Source organism: Numenius arquata, chromosome 24, assembly GCF_964106895.1.
Source record: "Numenius arquata chromosome 24, bNumArq3.hap1.1, whole genome shotgun sequence".
In the NCBI taxonomy this organism is placed as follows: domain Eukaryota; kingdom Metazoa; phylum Chordata; class Aves; order Charadriiformes; family Scolopacidae; genus Numenius; species Numenius arquata.
The window spans coordinates 2187985-2199388 of record NC_133599.1 but is presented as its reverse complement, the minus strand read 5'-3'; positions in this window follow the sequence as shown (position 1 = coordinate 2199388).

Genomic DNA, 11404 nt, shown 5'->3' with positions numbered 1-11404 from the left:
CGTGTCTCTGCAAAACTGTCACAGTGAGGTGAGATGTGTGTTTTGAAATCCTGGTCTAAAGTAATAATTCACAGAATTTTGTGGTGTGGCTGATACTATAAATAGTTGCTTTGAGGGACTTCTCCTCTGGCAGGATTTTTCCCATAGTTATATCGAAACAAAGCTTAAATAACTCTATTTCCCTTTTCATTTCAGAGGAGAATTATTCAGGCTGTGGGAGTAGTTCTGCCTCTGAAATTCCCCAAATAACCAGGCGGCATTGCTGGGGGGGGGGAGGGAAGCTTCCCTGGAGATGATCGTAACAGCTTCTGCATTCCCTGTCATCCTAATAGTATATCCTTTTAAAAGTGCCTGAGAGCTGCAGACAGGGTGTGCTATCCTCCCTTGGTGAATATTTCTTTTTCTTCTGATGCGGAGTTGCTGCTTATTTGCTTTTGACTTGCAGCCTGAGGATACTCAGGGTTTTGTTTGTACAGTTCTGGCCTATTTTTATTTACAGCAGATCTGGTGTTCTTCAGTTCAATGTGAAACGTGTATTTATTCCTCCTCCCTCCCCAAATGGTCCGTGTCCCTTCCTGTCTGCACCGTGTCCCGTGTGGGATGGTGCCTGGCCCCAGCCAGAGGGGAAACGCTGTCTGCAGTGGTGTGAACTCAAAGGTGTGGGTCTGCCCTGGGAAAAGGGAAGGGGTGGTAGGAGCCGCCCCCCCTGCTGAGCCAAGAGGGGGTTTTGGCTGATGTGCACCGAAATCCTCTCGGCTCCATTTCCCCTTTCTCAAGCACCGTGGAGCTGTCTGTCCAAGGCTAGCGTGGGATGCGTGCGCCGCGCTTCCTCTTCCAGCCGGGGGTCGGGATGGAAGGGGTGGGGGCAGAGACCTGGCAAGTCCCAGAATCAGGAAAATGATCCCCTTGGGTGGCTTTCCTCGGGTACCTGGCAGGTTTAGGCTGTCCTGAGTCAGTCTCCCAGCTCTGGAGGGGGGTGGACAGGCTCTTACTGAGGTTTTAGCTCAAGTCCTACTCCAAGTGCTGCGTCTGGGGCTGATGCAGACGTTGTCTGAGACATCGGGAGCCTTTTCACTGCCTTTATTGGGACCCTCTAGGCTCAATCCCGTGTGTGACAGACATCAAGCATCCGACTGGCATCGATGGGAAGGGATGGGGTGGTGGGAGCTCGGGAGCGACTGACCCCAGGCTGTCCTGCCAGTGTTCATTAAAAACACTTGTTTTCAGTCTCAGAGCGAATGCAGTTGGGCACGAGGAGTAGCTGTGCCATCGTGTGCTCTATCTCATGTGTGTGGCTTTGTGCTGCTGGCACCTCTCAAAGCCTGCGTGAATATTAAAATAATCTCACTGTAGGAGCGTAAAGGTGTCCTGCTGCCGGCAGCTTCTCCCGACGCGCGCGGCTGCTGCAGCCGGGGGGAAGGGGCTGGACGGGCAGGTTGCAGAGGTGCATCTTTGCCGTGGGGGTTTTTTGGTGTTTGTTCTGGTGGGGCAGGGTGCAGTCGTTTGAATGCCGTGGTGACTAATGCCGCTTCAAAGCCTTCAGCATGTTTTATTTTGCATTTTGCATTTGTTTTTCCTGGCAGCGTCACGCCGGTGACTCAGGATCCCCCCCCGCCCCGTGCTGTGTGGGGTGGGCTGGGCACTGGTGAACGGGGGTCTCGTGGCTTAAGGCAGCAAAATTATGTGAGAGCCCAACCTGTGCATGGGTTGGCTAAAGCAGCCTTTCCGTCCCAGTTCACCCTGAGATGGACTGGTTCTTCCTGGGGGACTTCCTCATCCTTGCTGTGCCTGCGATGCAGGTGCTGGTATGAAATTCCTCGTTCTGGTGCTGCAGCCGTTGGCAAAACCGGCAGCGAGACCCGTCCCAGTGACGGCTCAGCACCGTGCCCGCTCCTTCACCTCGCTCCATCCTCTGGTTTGGCTGGGCTGGTTATCCCGTGTCTGTGCTGGTGGGGCTCCCCCGTGGCCTCTCTCATCCTGGCAGCTGGGGGTGTGATTTATTGCCCATGTATTTCCTGGGTAGTGGTGATGACGTCCCGTGGAGGTGTTTCTCTGGCCCAGGTGGGTGAAGCCCAGTTAATGTGACCGTATGGAGTGACCATAAGCAGCCTGTGTGTGTGTTTGTGGGAGCTGTGGTGTCCCCGGTGGAGGTGCTGGCAGCTGGAGCTGGATGCCCTCCCTCCCTGCTCTTGGCTCTGATGACCACGCTGTTACTGGAATGGGACATTGTTGGCTCAAGAGCTTCTTTGCAAGAAAATCTTGCTCCAGCTCCCCGTGCTCCCCTGCTGGGAAAGCTGTCGTGAGTCGCTCCCTCGAGGAAAACCTCGGAGCGTGTCCAGTGCCTGGTGATGGGGGTGGGAAATGCACTTCTGTACCCGAAGCCAGATTTTGATCTGTAGATCTTGCGACATGGAGCTGGTTCAGTGAAGCACTTCAGCATCTGTCTGGGTTTATGCCTCTGGTCTGAAGGCACCCTTATCTCTCAGAGCATTAATTCTGTGCTCAAGTACTCTGCTGAATCAGGACCTATTTCCTTAAGGAGGAAGTTGGTTGAACACACACCGTTTCTCTTTCTAGCTTGTAGAGCAAACTGCATTTCTAATATTACTGGTTCTCAAGTAGATGTTTGCTTAAGATAATAAATTCTTTAGCAGGTGTGTACCCTCTTAAAAAGCCCAGCCCAGCCGGGATGAGGCTCTGCTCGTGCCAATGGCGCTCTCCAGGACACGGTGGTTTTCCATGTTCTCCTCTTCCAACACGTCCTCCCACGCTCTGCCGTGTCTCTGCTCTTGTCACTGTAAATAATAATTGCTAACAGTTCGCAGCACCCACAGTACTTTGCATTTCTGTCCTATTTAGCTGGTCCAGACGGATTCCTGAGGCTTCTCCCGCTGCCGGGTGACTGGGGCGGGTTGGGATGGCGTTGGCCGGGCGGGTGGTGCCGAGGTCGGACGAGGACGGGGTGGGGTGCTGGGGTGCATCCTGCCCGCTGAGGCTCCCCGAGGCAGGGCGTTCGCCTCCCCGGGGGAGATGGAGGTGTGGGGAGGGACAACGACCTGCCCAGAGCTGCCGGGGCTCCTGGAGCAGCTCAGGTCTTCAGGGTGATGTTTCTTGCTGCGATCCAGTCCGGTGCCTCGGGAAGGATTTATGGAGAGACGTACCAGCCCAGCCTCCGGTTCGTACTTTGCAGGTTAGTTTTTGGGCTGTCCCATTTCTCCCCCCTGCTTCATCCCTGGCCCGTAGGTTTAATTGAGTTTGCTGGTCCCGGTGTGGGAAGCAGGGACGCGTGCAGCTGCAGGGATGCTCCCTAGGGGTTGGGACAGCAAGGGGTGAATAAGAAAGTCCCCTGTGTGGTTTAACCCATTGCTTATGCTGCTTGGTGTGATTTTTAGGGTTAGTTAAATTTCATCTTTGTTACTCCCTTCAGGAATGTGTTGTGCAGGGTGCTGGAAACCTGGCGTGTTTGTAAGGGGACGGCTGAGCAGAGAGGGGACAGTCATGACGTAGAGGGTACAAAGTGGGAGACTTTAGGCGTACTGTCAAACTGGTGGTTGGGTTCCACCCCATCGTTCCACACCCCGTAGAGCTGTAACTGAGAGATGCTGTGGAAGGACTGCAGTATTGATCTGAAAACATAGCTAACTATGTGCAGAGCTTCAATCAATATTATAAATATAGTTAATCTCAGTGTATGCCTTCAGTTTAACCTTTGATTAAACATTGGGGATGTTTTTTTCCGTAAACTTTAGAAGGCTGCAGGGGAAAAGCCACAAAGTGAAGAGAGGGTATTGGAAAGAGCCCTCCCAGCGCGCGGCTGGGTCCTGCGCTTTCTCTTGCTAATCTCTTCCGTTGGGTTGCTTTATCTTATCAAGAAAAAAGCCCCAGAAATAGAAAGTTTTCCATGGCTAACAAGACGAGCCCAGAGATGCACAAGCCCCGAGCGGCGCGGTGCCTCATTGCTCGAAAAATAAATAAATAAACCCGTCAAATGGCAGCGGATTGTAAATGGACAGTGTCAATGCTTTATCTCCGTGGGAGGAAAGGCTTCTCGTGGAAGCAGACGTAGCTGGCACCGATGCAGGTTGCATCCCGGCAGCGTTGGGGGCTGAAGAGCTGCCCCCCCTGCCCCGGCTCCCCGTGCCCGGGAAGCCATCGATCTCCTCCTGCGGGGATGGCAGACGGGAAAGCAGGGACGGCCACTTGCTTTGGGCTTGTCACAAAGAGAATACGCAAAATATTCAGGCATTTTCCCAAGTCCAAGTCCTGGTCTGAGGGACTCCGGCTGCTGAGGAGGCCGAGCAGGGAGATCTTGCTGGTTAGAGGTAGGTGATGGTGTAAATGGCTGTGTTTGGGTGTATTTTCTGGCTGCTGCTGCGTGGGGGCTCTCTGCTGCTAATTAGGGGTAATGGGCTTCCTCTGGTGTTGCTCTGTCAGTGCTGCAGAGCTGGGCTGGTGATGCACGGCCACGCGGGATCCTGCCCAGCAGGTACCGGGGCTGTCACGCTCTCCTGCCACCATGCCGGTGGCACTGAGTGGCTTCAACTTCTGCTCTGACTCCTTCTGCAGCCCCACTCTCGTGGGAGCACCGCGGCAGAGCACGGCTTGGGGTGTCGCTGCTGCCCCGCTTGCCACTCGAAAAGAAAATCTGCTTTTTAGTAAAGAACGGCTCAAGAGCATCTGCCTGGCAGCTGGGTTTGCGCTCCGGGTCTGGCGATGGCACAGGGACCTCTCGGAGAGGTCACTGTCACTAGGGGGGTCCTCTCTACTCTGAACAAACTGCAGACCATCCTTGGGTTTCACCTGTGTTTGCAAGCAAACTGAACCCAAACCGCCCGATTTCGACCTAAAGCAGCTGAGACCTCCAGTGAGGGAGCTGCAGGCTTGAGGGAGGGACGGGGCTGGGTCATTGCCGTGGGGGACATCAAAGTGCTTCGCAGGACCCTTCCCTGCACTGGCTCCGTGTGTGCTGGAGCTGGTGGCAATGCCACAGGTCCTGCCCTGTCCCCTCCCGGCAGCAGGAGACGCCAACAGCTCTCGTGATGTCACGGGGCCACATCCTGTGGCCGTCCCTGAGGTCACCCCGAGTGACGTCGGGTGTCTCCTCCGAGTGAGGGCAGAGGCACCACCGAGCCCTCACCCTGAGGCAGCACAGCTTGCGAAACCCAACCCAAGCGTGGCCGCCGTTGAAAGGTGTGTGCGAGGTGGCCGAGGGACTTCAGGGCTGGAAGGCGAATGGGAGAAATCTCCCCTCTTCAGCACTGTCCCCTTCGGTGCGCAAACACCTGCGGGGTCTCAGTGCCTTCAAAACACATGACGTTTTATTTCCCTTTCTCGGCTGGCTCTGAGCCTCCCCACGGCAGCTGGGTCGCGCTTCAAAGGTTTTCCTTAACTTTGCTGATGTCGGGAGCATTTCTGATTTGCTTTTAATGAATGCCAGGGTCCTTACCAAACCAGGAACCCGGGCTTTAAGATAACTCCTGCGATTTCATGATTCATTTTAACATCACACCAGGGATTTTTTTTTGTAGCTTGTGCCCTCTCGACAGTGTTCCTCTGTGGTCCTGCATGTATCAGGGCTGGCAGCCCAGCACTGCTGCAGGAACCACAAACTTTGGCCAGAAATCAGAGTTTAAGAGCATCACAGGGGAGATGTTGGGATGCTTTAGACCCTTTTCATCCTAATTTTGGGGGCAGTGGTATCTGGTCTCCCACGTGGGGTTGCAGGAGGTTTTTCTTTGGGTGAAAGCCACGTGTGATCGCTGGGGTCAGGCTCTTGGACCCTCTGTCATCGCTGGGACCAGGGTCTGGCCACAGACCTGCACCTTCTCCTTTTGTCACTCCAACCTGCAGATCTGGAGGCTTCATTGCAGTTGGACCGAAAGATGCCCCTTCTGTGGAATTTGGGAGGATGAGGGTGGGCAGGGTGACTCCAGTCCTGTATTTAGGCATCTAGATGGGCAGCTCTAATGGACTGTTTTACTCTGTCCATCTTTATCCCCCTGAGAAACTTCATCTGTGGAGAAAGGGAAATTCCTTTCAGCCACCGAAGTTTTTCACAGCATAGTGATGTGACACTTTTTTTTTTTTTTTTTTTTCCTAAAGAAACTCCATTTCCAAGTGTTACTTTTTTTGACTCGAATGGAAATTATCTTAAAGCGTAAGTGGAGGCATCCTGCTCCTCTTGGCAAACCTGTCACGTGGCTGCTTCCTAAAGCTGTGCTGGGTTTCTAAAATTAGTGTTCCCTGCCGGATACTGAGTGATTAGGTCTGTTAATAGGTGACGGTGACTAAGGAGGTGTCATACTTTAATCCCGTAAAGAGATGCCTGGCCGTAATGGGCCTGATCTGGAGGTGTGCTTGGGAACTGTAACTTCTGTGGCCCGTATTACGTATTTCAGATGTTCCACCATGCACCTCCTTCGCTGGAGGTGCTGGAGGCTTCCCTCCTAGACTGTCTATGGTCCGAGGGAGCAGAAAAAATCTGAAAATCCTGGACCAAATAGGCAGAAGGGACTCTCTGCTGGCGCCAGATGTTGAGGATGAACCTGCAACTGGAGCATCCTCAAATTGGCACCTCCAGCAAAGACTTGGCGAACGCCCCCCATTAAAAGGCTGTTCCAGTTGCTCAAAAGGTCATGCATTAAATTACCATGTAACTGGGCAGCTTATCTCTAATTAAAAAAAAAAAAAAAAAGGCAAGTCTCCCTGCTTTCCCCCAGGCTTACTTGAGACAACTGACTTGGAATGGGAGAATGATAGACAGCTCATGCCAGATGAATGTTAAGTGAGAAATGATTTCCCTGTTTCCCCTGGAGATCGATGTTTTCTCCCCTCAGGCACCAGCTCCCAGCAGTTGTTCAGCTCCTCTCATTCATTCTCGGGCATTCCCGCCCGTGAGCATTCAGCAGAGCTGAGCAGAAGTCCCTATTTCCAGAGCAAACGCGGGATATTCCTTTGCTTTCCTGCAAACCCCAGATACTCAAAACCAATGACCTAAATGCTAAAGAAAAGGATATTTAAAATACAAGCTCGCCGGCTTGGAGCAGGGTGGCAGGGACGGGCACTCAGTCCCGTCTGCTGTGGAGTGACCTCTCTTGCCTTGGTTTTGGGATTTATTTTTTTTCAGGTCGATGACCGCTCTGGAATTTTAGGTAGTATAAAAAGTAATTTTAACGCTGTTTGTACAACAGTTAAAAATTAAAAGGATCAGAAGGGCCATTAAAGTGGAAGGAGGTGGTTAGCTGCAGTCAGGGGGGTGTGGAGGAGTCGGGGCGTTGAGGGAAAGGGCTGGGGGAGCGATAGCCACGGATCTGCAATATCGGTTGTGTCTGGCAGACGGCGCTGGCTGTGCCAACTGCTGCCCCTTGGCAGCCACGGGCCATGGGCAACGGGACCCGGTGCCTGAAGGGGTTAAACTTGGGCCCTGCAGAGTCCTCTGTGCAATTCCTACCGTAAATTAGTTAATGTCTTACAGCAGGATGGGTCAGCATCCAAAAAACCCACGTAAATGCCTTGCTGCACCTGGGCAGCATCTGTGCTGGGGATGGGAGGTCACAGCCTTTGCTGGGGTCTGGGACGTGTCTGTACCCTCTCCAGGGGTGGCTTTTTGGCAGAGTCTGGTGCCTCGGTCACTGTAACTGGCCTTTGAAGTGTTTGTATTTAGTGACCTTAAATGCTTTGACTTCTGTGTAATACAAAGATACATTTTTCCCTCCTGATGTTGGAAAATGAAGCGTCCTTTCCTCATGAAGTGGCCGCGCTTTTGGGCGGGTGACATCTCCAAGGAGCGTAGCTGGGGAGTAGTGTTCCCAGTGGGATTGGTGGGACTCCAGCATATTCTTGACTTTGTATGTTAAGGTGCCAGCAGGTCAGGGGAAAGGCAGCGGGATGCAAGGCAGGAACGCTGCCTGTGCCGGAGCATTGCAGCAAGAAATACAGATTTCCCCAGGCAGAGGGTGTGAGAGCAATTTTTGCTCTGGTATTCTGGCACCTGTCCCCATCTGCAGGAGTGTCCCCAAATGGGGATGTGTACTTGGCTGGCAGCTCTGTCTGTGCCAGTGCCCATGAGCATCGGTCTGAGCATCCGTCTGCCCTCCGGCAGGAGTCTGGTCCCTTCCTGGGGTTCCCCCACTGCTCCCCGACAGCCGGCTGTGGCTCTTGGGTGCCTCACGCTCTCGTTTCTCCCCGTGCAGATTGCCGGTACACGTGCCACCAGGAGTGCCGCAGCCTCATCCAGCTGGACTGCCGTCAGCCGGGCCAGTGCCAGAGCCAGCTCTCCCCCGAGAGCACCCTCCTGTCACCCTGCAGCCAGGTACGATGGGGGGAGGGATCCACAGGGGGGTGACAGCATCATGGTGGTGGTGGTCTCCTTCAGAGACCTGGTTTCTTGCCCCTGAAGGGTTTTAAAGGAGGGTGGTGTTGTCAGAGAGCTGAGCCCATCAGTCCCACAGACCCAGCCAGTGCCTATATACTGTGTACACCTTGCCTGTGTCACAGAACATCAGGGGTTGGAAGGGACCTCTGGAGATCATCTTGTCCACCCCCCTTCCAAAGCAGGGTCACCCAGAGCAGGTCGGATAGGACCTGCATCCAGGCAGGTTTGGAATGTCTCCAGAGAAGGAGACTCCACACCCTCTCTGGGCAGCCTGTTCCAGGGCTCTGCCACCCTCAATGTAAAGAAGTTTTTCCTCATGTTGAGATGGAATTTCCCATATTCCAGTTTGTGCCCGTTACCTCTTGCCCTGTCACCGGGCACCACTGGAAGAGTCTGACCCCCATCCTCCTGCCACCTGCCCTTTAGATATTGATAAGCATCGATGAGATCCCCTCTCAGTCTCTGGTTAAATATCCTTGATTTCAGAGTTTCAGTAGTCCCAGGAGATCGAGACCCTTCAGTCTGTACGAGGGGTGTGCAGTAATCCCCAGGGCTGCTCCGGAAGGCTTAGCTGTTCGCTTAATCTCCCCGAGGATCCGTGGTTCTGCGATGCCGGTGGGTGTCTGCCGGGAGGAGCTGCAGGGCACAGCGAGAGTGGATGGTGCCGCGGAGGTTGAGATGTGAGATACTTAATGCTGGGAGCTTAAAACATCGCTTGGAAGCCGGGCTGAAGGGGATTTGACTTGCACAGAGTCGCTTCGATCTCTATATGCTTTTATAAAATCGTGTTCTCTCCGGCATTACATTCCTCTTTGTGGAGGACCTTGATGCACTTGTGTGAAATTGGAAATGGAAATGTTCATATTTTTTTTTTTTTAAAGAAGAGGTGGGGTTTCTGTGGAGGGAACGTGGGGAGCTGGCGGTGGGGTTTGGGTGTCATCTGTGCTTCGCTGTGCAAGGTCTGCAGAGCTGGGACATGCCGGCACGTGGCTGGGCGATTGCTGCTCAGCAAATGGTCAGGAGGGAACATGAAGTAAGATGGGGTTTATCCTATAAATTATGCGTTACAAAGGGACTCCGAGTGGGTTTTCCACTGAGCCTTGAGGTGTTTGTATGTGGGCGTGAAGCCAGGTTTGTGTGTGTTTACCTTTCCTTCGGATGTCGCTGGGCTTCCCCCAGCAGCATGAGAAAAGCTTGATTTTTATTTTTTTTTAGAAAAATTAGAAAGGCTTGTTTTCTTCTTCAGGGTGATAACACCAGCCGGGGGTTATTGATGGTCCTAATAATAAACACGGAGCCTGTGGTTCGTGGCAATTCATCACTCTGACACGTCTCTGGTGTGATCCCGGGGAGGGGGGAGGCGTTTTGTGCCAGGGAAACAAAAGTCTCTCCAATTACAGCAGCAAACAGAAATCCATAAACCCATCCCGAGGTCCTGGTCAGGGATCACACCTCTGGACCCTCCGCACAGCAAAGCCCTGGCTGGAGTCTCGTTACCTGGCCTGGGAAGGGCTGCGAGGCTTGGGCGGGCAGGAGGTGCCTGGTTTGAGGGTGAAAAGGGTAAATCCCTGTAATAAAGCTCCATTCTTATTTGTGGATGATGGATAATCAGGGAAAAATCATCTTCAAGTTTACTTGATCTGAGCCCACAAAGCTGAGTGCACAGCCACGTTCCCGGTGTTGGCCGAGAAGGTTTTGCTGCTGAAAAGAAGGATGGAGGGAAAACAGTGTCAATATTCCAGAAAGAGCCTAACAGGGTGCCTGAATGCACCGGGGCGGGGGGAGAGGGGGATTGCTCACTCAAAGCACAAGAAACTTAAATTAATAGCTGGCATAGTTGGAAGTCATTAAATAGCATTATCAAACGTAAGCAAACTAGAAGCATCAGAGAAATAGCTACTTAAATATCGCGTAGTTAAGTAGTGTTACTGTGTAATACCAGGCATTAATAATTTGGGCTTTGATCCAGCGAAGTACTTAGGAGTGCGTTACATTTGGGTCCCAGATTAGCCTCCCTGGGTGAAATCCAGCCTCGGCTGGTCTCAGCAGCACCAGGAGTTTGGTTCCAGGTTTTGGCAGAGCTGGTCGAGCACTTCCCACCTGCAGTTTTGCGTGGGACACAGCAAAGCTGGTGGCACCCTCTTCCCACTGGGCTGAGGCTTCAGTGAAGACGCGATGCCTGTGCCATTCATCGGCCCAAAGTTCACTTTCTATGTGGCACGTGTTCAATTTAAGCCTCTTTCTCTTCTAAATACAGCTCTGTGAAGCTGAGGAGGTTTGTGCCATGGCAGGAGAACGCATGCTGCTAAGAGGATGGCTTATTTATTTGCACTGTTACGAGTTGCTTTGTAAATACGCCATTTGGATTCTTGCCTCCCTCTTGGAGGTGCAGATGTTGCGTCCTCCTGCTCGTCTTTACATTGACATCCTGGTTTGTATTCATGGGATGCTGCTGGCTGTGGGGTACGGAGCTCTCAGAGGCCTGCGGCAATTGAAGTCCTTCAGCGAGCAGATACAGATGGAAGGGTATGAAACGCCATCTGCAACCTATCAAGAGGGGAAGAGGTTTTTGTGCCTGGATGGTAGTTTGTGCGAAGATCTTGGAGAGCTTTTGGACCAGCCAAAGGAGCCCTGTGACCTGAAGGAGGGAGCAATAGCCCCAGCTTGCAGGAGGGGTTTGCTGATGGTCCAACTGTGGGGAGTTGAGCTGGGGAGTAGAGCCAAGGCTGCTGCTCGATGGCCCGGCGTAAAAATAGCGCTTAACGATGATGAGAGTTGTGCTTTGGAAAGGATGTGAAGGAATTAACATTCACAAGGCCATCTGGGCATGGCAGTGCCTTCTCTCTGCTCGGGTGGTGGGTGTTGCAGGAGAGACCAGAAACCTCGTGGTGAGGATGGTGTGCTGCCGCTGTGGCCTCCCTGCGAGCAGTGCCATGGGCACTCCTTGGGGTTGTGTCTGAACCATCATTTTCCATAGCTGTCAGTGAGCTCTTTCTGGTCAGTCTGACTCTGCACATCCACCACCAGAAA